A 14684-nucleotide genomic window follows, 5' to 3' on the forward strand; every position below is an offset into this window, starting at 1 on the left:
GATCACTGTGAGTTCGAGGCCAGCCTAAGACTACATAGTGAATTTCAGGTCATCCTGGGCTAGAGTGAGACCCTACCTCAAAAAACCAAAACCAAAACAACAACACCAAAAGAACCCCAAAATATAATGGCTAATAATTTATTCCTGAGCACAGCATTCTCATAATCTTTTCCCCTTAATAACCATCATGCCCTGGGATGCAAGGACAACTGTTTATGTTCACGTACTTAAGACAGTTGAATCTTACACATTAGCCTTTGTGTAATTCATAATTTTTACCACATAACCAAGTACAGTGACTAATTTAGCTAGTTTTCCCCTAAAATGTAACTTTTTCTTTCCGTGCTTTCTCTTTGTCTTTCTCCTTGTCTCTTCCATCTGCTCTTCTCCTCTTTTCATTCTCCCTCCTCCTCCTCTCCTTCCTATCTTGATGGCTTTACAATGGCTAGAAGCTCTCTGTATGATATAATAACAATACTAAAATAATAGAACAAAGTGTAGATTGCAAAGAACCAGCAATTACAGTACCCACTGCTCACTGGCTGCTGAGCTAAAACAGGGCTTATTATTAGTGATGGTAACTGAGCCATTACCTCCAGGTCTAGAAGAATCCAAGGGTGCAGCTTAGCTAAGGCCATTCCTCAGAGAAGCTGCTCAGAAGCTAGTTGTTTTAAAACATCTGGCCCTTCTCCGTGGGTGAGGCTGGAACACAGCCACCTGGACACAGACCCTGAACACTGCTGCTCAGAGCAGGCACATGTAGGTAGGCAGTCCCATAGGAGATCATTGCTCTCCACACTGGGTAAGAAACTCTTGACAATGAACCCTTCTGGGGTGTTTCAGAAATGTGACCTCCTGATTCTCTTCTTATCAGAACAGTCATTTCCAGATCTTGTCACAAATTTTGACTGGAAAGGGCGAATGTGTAATATTTGATTTATAAATGCGCTAAAAACGGAATATCATGTTTTAAGTGTTCATTCATTCATTTTTTACAAATTAAACTTTTAATTTCATATTTAATATTCACCCACAACTACATATCTGAAGGGGAGAAAAAACATGGCATCTAATCAAATTTCAACATTTCAGCACTACTCATCCATTCTTTAATAAAGTTTTTTTTTTCTCTTTTGGTTTTTCGAGGTAGGGTCTCACTCTAGCTCAGGCTGACTTGGAATTCACTAGGTAGTTTCAGGGTGGCCTTGAACTCATGGCTATTCTCCTACCTCTGCCTCCCGAGTGCTGGGATTAAAGGTGTGCGCCACCATGCCCGGCTTAATAACGTTGTAAAAAAATGTTCTAATGAGCTTGAAATATCTCTAGGCATTTTCTTTGACACGGGTAACATGGCACTTGGTGACGCTATGAGCAGTAGAAAAGCCGAGGGCTTCCAAGTGAGTGAATCAGGAAGCACAGGCCTGCTTCTTCCCCCAGGCACACACTGAAGCTGCCCGCCACGGCTTTCTCACACCTACTGGAGGATGTGACAGAGCCCTATTCATCTGCGGCCACTTGGCTGTGCCCAGTGTGCTGGTTGTCTGTCAGAACTTCCAAGCACTTCTTAATCATGCTGATATGGGGATAGAACCAGACTCTTGACTGGCTAATCATCCCTGGAACGAGGGCCTTGGGCTGAAGTGCTTTCCATACTCTCATGATGAGTACCGTAGCAGATTGGAGACATGTTTCCCAATCATCGGTGGCACTCTTTGTCTGCTGTTTCTGGGGCCGTGTCCTTACGCACTGTAAATTTTGTTCTCGTTGTCAGGAAAAACCAGGAAAGACTCAGCTTGACAGTGGAGATGGGCTTTATTCAGGAAAGCCCCAGAAGGGCTCTGACCAGGCATGTCAGCAGCTACTTCCAGCATAGACTAGGAGTACTTATGGGGTGTGTGTATGTGTGGGGGGGTCATTGGAATTCTTTGGTTGTAGGGTGGTCCACCTTGCCCTGGGGATTGGGCCACTTCAGGGAAGTGATAACCGGACAGGTGACTTGGGCTATTCCAGGGAAGTGATCATTGGGATGGGTGGTCTGGGTCATTCTGGGTAACAGAGTTATAGTGAAATAGAAAATCAGAGTTAAAAAATGGTGACATCCTGGTTCTACTAGCCGCAACTCTGTCATAATATAGAACGCTGCTGAAGGGATGTTAGAGGAAGAGGTTCCAGTTGCATGGTTCTGACCATGGGGGTCTAGGTGGATGTATGGCTTGGTGGGACTACAGCAGGAGTTTGTCTTTACCTTGTTCCAAGAGGTGGCTATGGAAGGAGGCACCTCACACTCCCAAGTACCAACAGGTATTTCTGAAACCATTTGCAATTGTATCCGCTGAAGCAAATTGTATAAATAGGCAAATAAAAGATTGAATTAGGGCCAGAGAGATGGCTTAGTGGTTAAGGCACTTGCCTGCAAAGCCAGAGGACCTTGGTTTGATTCCCCAGGACCCATGTAAGCCAGATGCACAAAGTGGTACATGTGTCTGGAGTTTGTTTGCAGTGGCTGGAGGCCCTGGTGCACCCATTCTCTCTGTCTCTCTTTCTCTTTCTGTGTATCTTTCTTTCTCATAAATAAATAAATAAATAAATAAATAAAAAATAAATAAATAAATAAAGGAATAGCACCTCTTAAAAAAAGGTTGAATTAGAGAGCAAAAAGACAGTAAATATGAGGGAGGCCCTGGCACACAAGAGAGCAAGTTTTACCTCAGAGGAAATGTACAGGTCTAGCTTGATAGGAATATGTCTATGAAAGTGTGGTAGTTTGGATGGACTGGACGTCTCCCAATAGATTCAGGAGTTTTATTCAAGCTTGTAACTTGGTGCCACTGTGGGCGGATCCTAAGGTCCATCCCTAAGGTTTGTTTGGGTAAGGTTCTGGAATTCCAGCCTAAAGATATGCGGAGTGCTTGAGCTCTGCCTGGGGTTCCTGGAATGTGCTTGCCTATGGTGCTGCAGGTGGTATTTTCTCTCTGTGTGGACCTCTGAAAGGAAGCCAGGTACTTCTGCCATTACGGAACTTCCCCTGCACCTATAAGCTTCAATAAACTTCTTCCTCCCATAAACTATCTGGTCTGGAGGTTTATCCCAGCGATGTGAAGCTGACTGTGACATAGAGATATAACAGAACAACAGCTGGCTCAGCTGGTCAAAGAGATGTAAAGTCATATACAGAAAAGATAATAAGCTGGCAATTTTATTTTTTTATTTTATTTTAATTTTTTCTCAATTTTTATTAACATTTTCTATGATTATAAAAAGTATCCCATGGTAATACCCTCTCTCTCCCCCACCCACTCTCCCCTTTGAAATTCCATTCTCCATCATATCCTCTCCCCATCTCAATCAGTCTCTTTTATCTTGATGCTATCATCTTTTCCTCCTCTTACGATGGTCTTGTGTAGGTAGTGTCACGCACTGTGAGGTCATGGATATCCAGGCCATTTTGTGTCTGGAGGGAGCACGTTGTATGGAGTGCTACCCTTCCTTTGGCTCTTACATTCTTTCTGCCACCTCTTCCACATTAGACCCTGAACCTTGGAAGGTGTGATCGAGATGTTACTCAGTATTCCAGTCATTTCTTTCCAGCACTATGATACCTTCTGAGTCATCCCAAAGTCACTGCCATCTGAAAAGAGAAGATTCTCTACCCAAAGTGAGAGTAGTGTTAACATAAGGGTATAAATATTAAGAGAAGTGCTTACTGGGCAGTTTGATAAGCATAGCATATACATTTTTCCAAGATGGCGATTTTAAAGGCTAATAAAACTGCAACTTATTTTGGCTCTGGACTTTTAATATTGACTCCTCTACAATTGCTGCATCCATCGTTGAAGTTCTAGTAACATAGGCATAGCTTCTGGGCGCCTCGGGTTTTTGTTTCCCATTTGCCAGACGCTATGTTGCAGTTTGTTCACAAGGCAGGCTGTCAGACCAGGTGGCTAAGAGAATTTCTCTTAGAGTCTGTTGTAGATGATGTTGAACAGGCAGTAGACAGCTCTTCAGGAGAGTGATACTTATCAGAGCCATTATAAAAGATCCTCCTAGGTCATATTAAATCTATTAGCCATTATGATCTAGTCACTATATATTTAAAGATGAATTTTCTTGTTTGTGACATGACATTTACAGGTGACACTTGAGTATTATATTTAAGGTGAAAATAGTAATATAGGTGGCAGGTAAAGAGACAAGGAATGCTGTCTGTAGAAATAAGGAAGATGGAATTCTTAACTTGGATAAAAAGAGCTAATTAAAATTTTAGGCAATATGAAGATTTGGCTTAGGTAAGGTAGAAAGTATAAGAGACTAACGTTAAAATATTGAAATATCTTTTTAAAAAATATTTTATTTTTATTTATTTATTGGGGGGGGGTGGAGAAAATGGGCATGCCAGGGCTTCCAGCTACTGCAAACGAACTCCAGATGCACGCGTCACCTTGTACATCTGGCTTATGTGGGTCCTGGAGAATTGAACAGAAGTCCTTTGGCTTTGCAGGCAAGTGCCTTAACCACTAAGCAATCTCTCCAGTCCTAAAATATCTTAAACAATTCTAAATTAAAACATGATAGAAACTAAGAAATGAGCTAACTTTGAAGTTTAGTTATCAAGTTTAAAAGTTCTTTATAAGTCATTAATATAGATGGCTTGTAATCTTTACTTACTTTGTACAGAGATCAAAAGCTGTAACTTTAGAAGAACTAATAAATGTTATGTCAGGGCTGAAAAAGCTAAAAGCTTTGACTCATCTTGATAATTTATTATTACCACTTGCTAATTTTGTAGGCACAATAAAAATAAAAAAAATACTTATTTATTTATTGGAGAGAGAGAGAGAGAGAGGGAGAAAGGGATAGAGAAAAAGAAAGATGAGAGAATGAGCATGCCTGGGCCCTCCAACCACTGCAAACGAACTCCAGATGCACGCGCCACCTTGTACATCTGGCTTATGTGGGTCCTAGGGAATTGAACAGAAGTCCTTTGGCTTTGCAGGCAAGTGCCTTAACCAATAAGCCATCTCTCCAGCCCCACCCATGATAAAATTTTATAAGCCCAATTTTAGTCTATTAGAATAATAAGTAATAAAAATAAATAATGAATTTGGGTTGTGGGGTGCTTCCTGGAACCCTAAGCCCTGACTTCATATCTGCAAACTAACCAAAGAATCGACAATTTCAGATTCAAGAGAATGATTTTTTTTTAAATACCACATTAAGAGCAGAATCATAGTTAAGAAAAGTTGAGCCTTCCTCTTTCCACGGCGGTGACGGCCACCGCTAAGATTCAGGCTGGGGACCTTCAGGGCAAGGAGGAGGAGGAGGAACTGAAATGGCTGGACCCGAAGGTGACTTGTCCCAGCCCTGCGGCGTCCAGGCTCTCCAAGATCCAAGTTGTCCGAAAATCCATCGCTCCAGTTCTCACAGTCACTCACCAGACTCAGAAAGAAAAACCTCAGGAAATCCTACAAGGGCAAGAACTACAAGCCTCTGGACCCGCCGCCCAAGACGACCCCGACCCGAGCCCCGCGCCGCGGGCTCAGGCAGCCGGGAGACGCGGGAGGACCCAGGAGCAGCAGCGCGCGAGGCCAGAGCTGACCCTCGACGCAGCTATAAAACACAAAACTGTCAAAAAAAGAAAACTTGAATTTACCTTAGAAATTTAAAAACAATATAATTTGTGTTTTTTTCCCTTAGTTCCTAAATATATCTTTCTTTCTAACTCTTTTTTTTTTCTAACTCTATCTTAATTGGAAATTTAACACCTTTTTATAACCCCTTTAATTTATTAGTACAGATTATATCCTTATACTTCTATTTGGAATCAGACCTCTAGTTAAAAAGGAGTGGTTCTTTCCTTTCTAATGTTACCATGGAGAAAGGAAACTGGGCCTGTATTCTGATGATCACCAAGTCTAATGTCTGCCTGTACATCTATCATTCCCCCCTTTCAAGAGTTTATACTCCAGGTTTTTTATTATTTAGGAGATAGATGTTGACTCAATTCTAGCTTCTTCAGTCTGAAATTGGGCAAAAGAGGGAGGGGGTTCTCTAGTAGCTGACTTTTCCGCCTTGGAGAACAATCAAAAGGGACCCAGACAGATGGAATTATAGTGTTATAGGGACCTCTCAGGTGGATTGATGGAAATATAAAGGTGTCCTGTTGTCTTACTGAATGCCCAGAAAAAGCTTAAACAAAAATATCACAGTTTAAATAAATCTTGCTTTCCTTTGCTTTTTTTGTTTTAAATCTTGCTTTTCTTAAACTAAGTTTCTCCAACAATTAAAAGCTTAACTGACATAGTAGGAAACCTAGATATCACTAAATTTTAACCTGGATATGAGACATGGCAATGTAGATAAATTTGTCAACTTATTTATTGATTTACTGTTTGAAGTAGGATCTTGCTCTAGCCCAGGCTGACTTGGAATTCATTCTGTAGTCTCAGGGTGGCCTTGAGCTCATGGAAATGCTCCTACTTTGGCTTCTTAAGTGCTGGAGCTAAAGTTATGTGCCACCACACCTGGTGTATCAACTTATTATAGTTAAATCTGAATTATATAAATGAGGTGAAAGAAAATACAGAGAACCAACCTCTTTTTTTTTTTTTTTCCCTTGAGAACCAATCTTTTTATGTTAACCCATTTCACCACAGGCAACTCAAACCTTTTTCTGTTTAAGTCCCACACAACCATTTTATATCAACTCTCATACCTTTTTTTTTTTTTAACAACATACTTTACCTTTTAGCTTTTTCTTTCTCAATTTCTATTTAGAGCAATCTCTAGCCTTACAAAGCCCTTTCTGATTTAAAAATATATCCCTTTATTTTAACCTTCTTAACTGAAAACACACTTTACATTTGTGATTTTTACCTATTCTTTTATTGGAAGTTCCCTTTTGTATTGTTACCATTATTATTATAAAATTTAGAAGTTAACATTAAAACCCAGGAAGCTGTCCCTAATGACAAGCATGTATACTGTATTTTAACAATTATTAATGCAAGGAAAATGCATCAACAGCTTGTGCTTTCTTAGCTAACCCAAACTAATAATGTCTTAAAGAATTTAAGTCATAACAAGCATTTAGAAGGCAATGTTAGAAATAGGATTGAAATTTATATATAAACGTATTTATTAATGCAATAAGCATGAACAAGCATAAAGCCAAAAGTAGAGATGATTTAAGCTCAATATATTGTAAACCTGTTTCTAGCAACTAAGTATCATCTTAAGATACATCCATGAATGTGTGCACACTTGAAAATTAGAACACTTAATTGCCATAGATCTAGTTGCACACCAGGACAGACTACATGAAACACATGGACACGTGACAGCACAGTAAATGTCTTAGACATATGATGGAGCCTTAGACATATGACGAAGACATGCAATGCAATTAAAAGGAGACCTTTTTAAAAGGTTTTAGTTATACTTTAAACTAATGAAGACATATGTTAATTTGATTTTTTAAAATTTATATAAGTACTCACTTATAAGTTAATGTTACCATAACAGCAATATAGACAATATATTTATACCTTTAGCCATAAAGATTGCCACAAAGATCAAATGGGTTGTGTAGCTTTTAAATCTGTTATTTGTTAATTTTAAAATCAAACTGTAAGCCGGGCGTGGTGGCGCACACCTTTAATCCCAGCACTTGGGAGGCAGAGATAGGAGGATCACTGTGAGTTTGAGGCCACCCTGAGACTCTATAGTGAATTCCAGGTCACCCTGGGCTAGAGTGAGACCCTACCTTGAAAAACCACCAAAAAAAAATTAAACAAAAAAAATCAAACTGTTACCCTGCTTATTTTCTTTATAGCACTAAAATATAGTAAAGACAAAGCAGAAGCTACTACCAGTTTGAATTTAAAATTGACGCTTTTTTTCTTTGCCTTTGGAAAGACTGTTTATGTGGGAGAGGCCTATATGTTCTCTGGGAAGGTTTGTACCTTGGAGTTACAGGGCAGGTCCTACTGACTTCACCTGCAGCCATAAAGATCACTGCTTATGACCAGTAAATGAAGGTCCACACAGGGGAGAACGGAGTCCCCATCTTACCATGTGGCTGTTGATTGTAGGCAGGTTTCTCTGGGAAAGCAGGTCATGTCAAAGCAGGTCATGTTAGAAATTTTGAAGGTAGAACTTATGAGGTGCACAAGAGAAAACCCTGAAGAATGGGCTGGAGGCCATTCTCAAAGGCCAGTTTTACATCTGTATTTTGAACAGAAACAGGTAATTACAGTTTAGGGCTGGAGAGAGCAAGAGAGGTGAGGGTTGGGGAGAGGAGAGGGAGATTGCTATTTGATGTGGCACAGTGAAGGATGGCTGTGATCTTCTCCTTGGGCTTGGGCAAGGTGGGTGGCTAATAGGAACTGTTTGTTCCCCCAGGAGGACCTAGGTCAGAGAGCAGAACTGACAGAATGGGAAAAGGTCAGGGTAGAAGAATGCCTGAATATGGAGGAACTTCTTGCCAGTTGCCATTCTGGTTTATGAAGTTACCAAGGCCTTTATGAATTTGGAAGTCAAATGTGCCATTTTCAGGTCAGCAGGAATCATTGTCCAATTTATATTGTGGCCAGACTGTATTGCAATAGAATGAGGTGCTTGGGCTTTATGTCTTCTTTTAGGCCAGGGGTCTGGGGCACATTTGGAGTATGGGGGTCCTGGAGCTCTGCCCAGTGGTAAGGGAGTGGGCAGGGAGGGGGAAGGTCTGGGAGGAATGTGGTAGGCACTAAGCTCTGGAACTAGATTAGGAAAGGAGCAACACAGTCTCAGACTCCACCTGGAGGGACATAGTCCCAGTCACCTGATTCACCAGACAGAGGCACTAGTACTGACTGTAGGAAAAGCCCCAGCACAAGGCAGAGAGAAAAGGGGGAGAAGTGGAGCCCAAGAAGGCAGTCAGTTTTGGGGTACCTCTAGCCCAGGATTCACAATGGAGGACCAAGACAGATGGCTTCTTTGGTCTAAGATTGGCCAGGAAGGTAGTGAAATTTTGGAAATTTGGGAACCCATGGAGGGTGAGAAGTGTCAGGGTATGTTTCTGAGGACCAGGCATGCCTAATCTGAAGACAGGCCAGAAACCTTCTCCTGGAGAAGGATGGGGGTTCAGAAGGAAAGTATGCATCCCCTGGTACTTGCTCCTGGCTGGAGGCTACCAGAAAAGTTCACTGAGGACAACGGAGGGGTCTGTCTCCTAGGAAAGCAGATGGAGGCTGACTCACCACCTCCTTGGGTTAAAGCTGGTCCCGCGTTGGGTTATCCGGTGAATTTGACGAATGACCTCTCTATGCTTGAAGCTGATAAGAGGGGAGAAGAAAAAGCTTTGAGGGAAATGGATTACACTATAGGACTGTTGATTGTCCCAGCAACCTGGGAGTTTTGAGAGCACACCAAAGAACAGCCTTTGCCTTGGCCTTGCAGTCCTGCCAAAGGGAGTTGGAATTCTCACACAATTTACCATGGAGAGAGAGAGAGAAAGAGAGAGAGACTGAGAGAGGACAGGATGGAGGTTGAGGCCATGTGAGGGCCCAGGGGTAACCCAGGACGAGCTGCCACTGCTCATTGCTCCCTGGGTTACGAGTGGGTCCCCACTCTGACCACCTGTCCCAGGTTTTGGCACCAAAACGGTAGGAAAAAGGCAGGAATGACTTGACTGAACAGCTGAGACCGGCTTTAGTCAGGAAAGCCTGAGAAGGGCTCTGACCAGGCATGTCAGCAGCTACTATCCGTACACACTAGGGGTACTTATGGGGCATTGGGGAGGTCATAGGAATTCTTTGGTTGTAGGGTGGTCCACCTTGCCTTGGGGCTTGGGGCACTTCAGGGAAATGGTAATCAGGCAGGTGGTTTGGGCCATTCCAGGAAAGCGATAATTGGGATGGGTGGTCTGGGTCATTCCAGAAAACAGAGTTGCAATGAAATAGCAGAGTTAAAAAATGGAGACGTTCTGGTCTGACACTCTGGCTGCTGAGGTACATAGTTAATGATTCCTTAATCATGGCTAATCATTTTCAGATCAAGTGCTGATTTTGGTTGTTTGGATCCATTTATTTTCATTTGTCTGAGTGTGAAGTTTTTATAGCTGACCCTCTCGCTGTTGTTAAAGGCAAGAAGAACTAACATTTGGTAGATCGTAACCATAGTTACATGTGGTTTTCCCAAATAGTTCATTTTCAAGTCACCTGCACAGAGATAATGCAATCATGTAAGTTTCCTTCCACTGAAATGCTGCCTGTAAAATAGCTCACACATCTGTGCTCAGTTCTGACTTCTGGGGACCTGCAAGTATAGATGAAAGAGTGTGAGTCAGAGGCCTGTAGGAGAAAGATTTAAAACTTATCCTATATCTAAAAATGTCTATTTAAAAAAAATTTTTTTTTTTGAGAATGAGAGAGAGAGAGAGAGAGAGCAAGCGAGCATGCTAGGGCCTTTTGCTACTGCAAACAAACTGCAGACACATGTGCCACTTCGTGCCTCTGGCTTTACATGGTTACTGGGGAATGGATCCCAGGCCAGCAGGCTTCGCAAGCAAGTGCCTTTAGTCACTGAGTCATCTCATTTCCCCAGCCCTGTGTCCTGTTTTTTAAAAAAGTAATTTAAGCCGGGTGTGGTGGCGCACGCCTTTAATCCCAGCACTCGGGAGGCAGAGGTAGGAGGATTGCCATGAGTTTGAGGCCACCCTGAGACTGCATAGTGAATTCCAGGTCAGCCTGGGCTAGAGTGAGACCCTACCTCGAAAAACCAAAAGAAAAAAAAAAAACAAAGAAAAAAATAAAAAAGTAATTTAAAAAGATTATACTTTATTTTTTAGAGAGAGAGAAGGAAGCAGACAGAGAAAGGGAGAGACAGAATAGGCAAGCCAGGGCCTGTAGCGACTGCAAACAAGCTACAGACGTATGAGCCATCTTGTGCATCTGGCCTATGCCGGTACTGGGGGGTCAGACCTGGCTCTTTCGGTTTTGTAGGCGAGCCCTTTTAAGTGCTAAGCCATCTCTCCAGCCCTTTCAAATAATTGTATTTATTTATTTGCAAGGAGACAGCGAGAGAGCAAGAGAGCGAGAGAACGAGAGAGCGAGAGAGCGAGAGAGAGAGAGAGAGAGAGAGAGAGCGAGAGAGCGGGCATATCAGGGCCTAGGCCCTGCAAATGAACCCTAGACCTGTGGGCCACTTTGTGCATCTGGCATTATGTAGGTACTGGGGAACTGAACCCAGGCCTTTAGGCTTTGAAAGCAAGCACTTTTAGCCATAGAACCATTTCTCCAGCCCAGTGGTTTTTTTTTTTGATAAAATTGTGAAACTTATGGTTGAGATTGGCACTGACACTGTCATCTGTATGCATTTGATGCAGCTTGCTGGTGAATGCATAACCACAGGCTTGCTTTAATTAGTTATGCAATAGACTTTGTATTTATCTTATTGTTAGTTACTCAACTCAGAAAAACAACATTAGTATATTATATACCTTTTTCTAGAACAGATTCCTCTTTTTCTGCTTTTTTCCATGGTCTCCTTTTTATATGTAATTACACTAATTACCATGTTTAGCTGAAACTGGATAAAGAAAAACCTTTGGAGAAAATACATGGTTTAAAGCTAAGAGACTTATAAGGTATTGGATGTCAGTGCAGGATCTAGCTGCTTTTCAAAATAAAAATATCCAAATTAACACAATGATTATTTCACAGAGTTCAATATTCTACGAATAGAATACAACTTCACAGTGGAGAAGCTGAGGCCTGGCTCGTCTGTTAATGTGATTCTCGTTTTGTTTTGTTTTCTGGTACTGGGATGAGAACCCAGGGTCTTACACAGGCTAAGTAAGGGCTCCACCGCCGAGCTGCATCCCTGGCAGATTCAGCCTGTTACTTCGGGGTCGTCCACATTGATAGATCCAGAAGTAGGTTAAGAGAAGAGAGAAATCAGAATTGTGCCACCTGCTTTCTCCTGCTCTCTGCATGGGTCAGATAGATAACCCATGAATTAAGCATTTGCCAGCATTCCTGCACAAAATTTGGAAAGCACACGTATCACGAAATGTTGGAAGACGGTAATAAAGCTTGTGAGTTGGTCTTCTATTTCATTCCCTATCATCTCTTCTGCTGATTTCTTTAGTAAGTTGTCATAGCAGTTAGCGAGCACAGTAGTTCAGGTTCTTTGCAGGCACACTTGTATTCTAATTTACAACGGAGGCAAATGCTGACCACCATTAAAACAATATTGCTGGGATGGAGGGATGGCTTAGGGGTGAAGGCATTTGCCTACAAAGCCAAATGACCCAGGTTCGATTCCCCAGGACCCACGTTAGCCAGATGCACAAGAGGGCACAGGCGTCTGGAGTTTGTTTGCAGTGGCTGGAAGCCCTGGAGCGCCCATTCTCTCTCTCTCTCCCCCTTTTTCTCTGTCAAATAAATAAACAAATAAAAATAAAATATTTTTAAAAACCCCACAATATTGCTAAGTTGGGCAAATTTACCATATATTTTCCAAAATGATTCTGTAAGGGTCGAAGAATCACTGAAGAAAGATGCCGGACTCAAATAATATGTCAAAACAAAGAGCGTTTATTCTGCAGAATCAGCCAGCATGCGGGGGTCAACCATTCATACAAGATGGCCACGAGGACAGAAGCTCTCGGGTCCCTTCTAAGCACAACTGGGGGAGTTCCAGGCAGGTTAGGTAATCATTTAAAATGACTGGGTAGGCAAGCAGCAGTAACAGGTGTACATCTCTGATTGGTTGGGGCAGAAGGCATGAAGGGGTTGCAAAAAGCACAAAAGGGACATGTCTGGGCATGTTGGGACATGTCTCTAGGAACTGACTCAGCCCCCAGAGCCCATCACCTTGGGCACGCCCTTTTTGGTCATAGTCCAGAGGTATTGCAGGAACTGGCTTAGTTAGGCCCCTGGGCGCCTGTCTTCCCCAGCCACATGTCAGGGTCACTGTTGATTAACAGCCCTTTGTTTGTGGTTTTTCCCAGAAGTCTTGCCTGCCTCTCCAGGAAACTGAAACTTAGGGTGGCACCTCATTGAAGCCTGACATGGCATCAATTTGGTCCCTTCAGATTCCACAAATAATGCTGACATACTTACCCGAGTAAGAGTATTGGTTGCTTTCATCATCAATATGACTTCATAGCTTCTGAACGTAGGTAAGCCAGAGGGCACAGCTCTGAGTCATACATGACATTACCATTTGCCCTGTGGAATGATATTATGGCATTCTTCATGCAAGGGCTGTAAGTGGTCTGCTACAGCTTATTAATGCTCTTCATGAGTCACTTTAGTACATGAACTTGGACACATTTTTGACACTGAAGTTCTTCATTTTCTTTTCTTCTTTCTTTCTTTCTTTCTTTCTTTCTTTCTTTCTTTTTTTTTTTTTTTTTGATGTAGGGTCTCACTCTATCCCAGGCTGGCTTAGAATTCACTATGTAGTCTCAGGGTGGCCTCGAACCCACGGCAATCCTCCTACCTCTGCCTCCCCAGTGCTGGGATTAAAGGCGTGCACCACCACGCCCGGCTAAGTTCTTCATAGGCTGTAAGCAATCTGATTCCGATAATCAATTTGAAGCTTCTTGCTTGTGATAATCTGATGTTTCAGTCAGAAAAGGAGACTAAAAGATTTCCTGATAAAGCTTTAAGGGAAATTTCTTCTTATATTAATCAACATGAAGAAAGTAGTTAATAACTCCATGGGTTGCTTTTGGATTTGCGTCTCCACTACAATCATTTTTGATTACTTGCAGCATCATTTGGACGCAGATCATCTGAAGCAGTTCAACCGCCCATTTCCTATACCTATCCAGTGCTAGCTCTCCTGCTTCCAAATGTGGTTCATTCATGTTTACACCACCATAGCCATACTGAATACTGAGGTCAGCTTCAGTTGATTTATTCTTTTTTAAAAAATTGGGTATTGTGAAACTTATATAAGCAGTGCACATAGTTTATTCTCTTATTATGTTCTTCCTGGTCTGTTCTTTAACCTGAGAGAAAGAAAGGGAAGATATGAGCATGCCGGAGCCTCTTTCCACTGCCTACAAACTCCAGATGCATGTGCTGCTGTGTGCATCTAGCTTTACATGAGTACTGGGGAATTGAGCCCTGGGCCTTCAGGTTTTGCAAGCAAGTGCCTTTAAACCACTGATCCATCTCTCCAGCCCTCTTGTTCTTAAGGCAAGAGGTTTCTGCAGTGGGGTTAAAGGATATCTGATCTGGAGTCTTGTGGGGGGTGGCAATTGTATGTGTATTGAGGTATGCAAGTGTCTGAGGAGATTACTAGTGTGCCCATAAAAGCCCCAAGAGGACAAATGATGTGGCTGGTACAAGTTGTCAAGGCCAGGAGAATAGTCCCTTCAGAGCGTATAAAGCTGTGAACACTTTTCCTTTTCCTCTCTTTCTTAAATTTCCCTTCGAAACTAAGCATGGCCTGAAGGGGAAGGACAACTGGGTTGATTGGAGCTGTTAGGGGAGTTGTAGCTGGAAAGAGTATGGAACCAGGCAGCTGGAGAACTGAGTTTTGGTGCTTTGTAACCCACCTCACTGTGCAATCCTGGGCAAGTGCTTTGTCTCTAGGTTTCTGCTTCCTCGTCTGTGACAGCAAAGCTACATCTTTGGATGGTAGGCTCTGTGGAGCCAGGCCAAGGCCAAGCAGCGGGGCAGGAAACAGCT

General features: G+C 42.4%; 1 pseudogene; it reads right to left on the reverse strand.

The window, feature by feature from the left end:
• Positions 1 to 1497: 1497 nt before the first annotated feature.
• On the reverse strand, positions 1498 to 13976 carry LOC123458732 (annotated as a pseudogene).
• Between the last annotated feature and the right edge of the window lie 708 nt (positions 13977 to 14684).

Source organism: Jaculus jaculus, chromosome 1, assembly GCF_020740685.1.
Source record: "Jaculus jaculus isolate mJacJac1 chromosome 1, mJacJac1.mat.Y.cur, whole genome shotgun sequence".
Taxonomy (NCBI): domain Eukaryota; kingdom Metazoa; phylum Chordata; class Mammalia; order Rodentia; family Dipodidae; genus Jaculus; species Jaculus jaculus.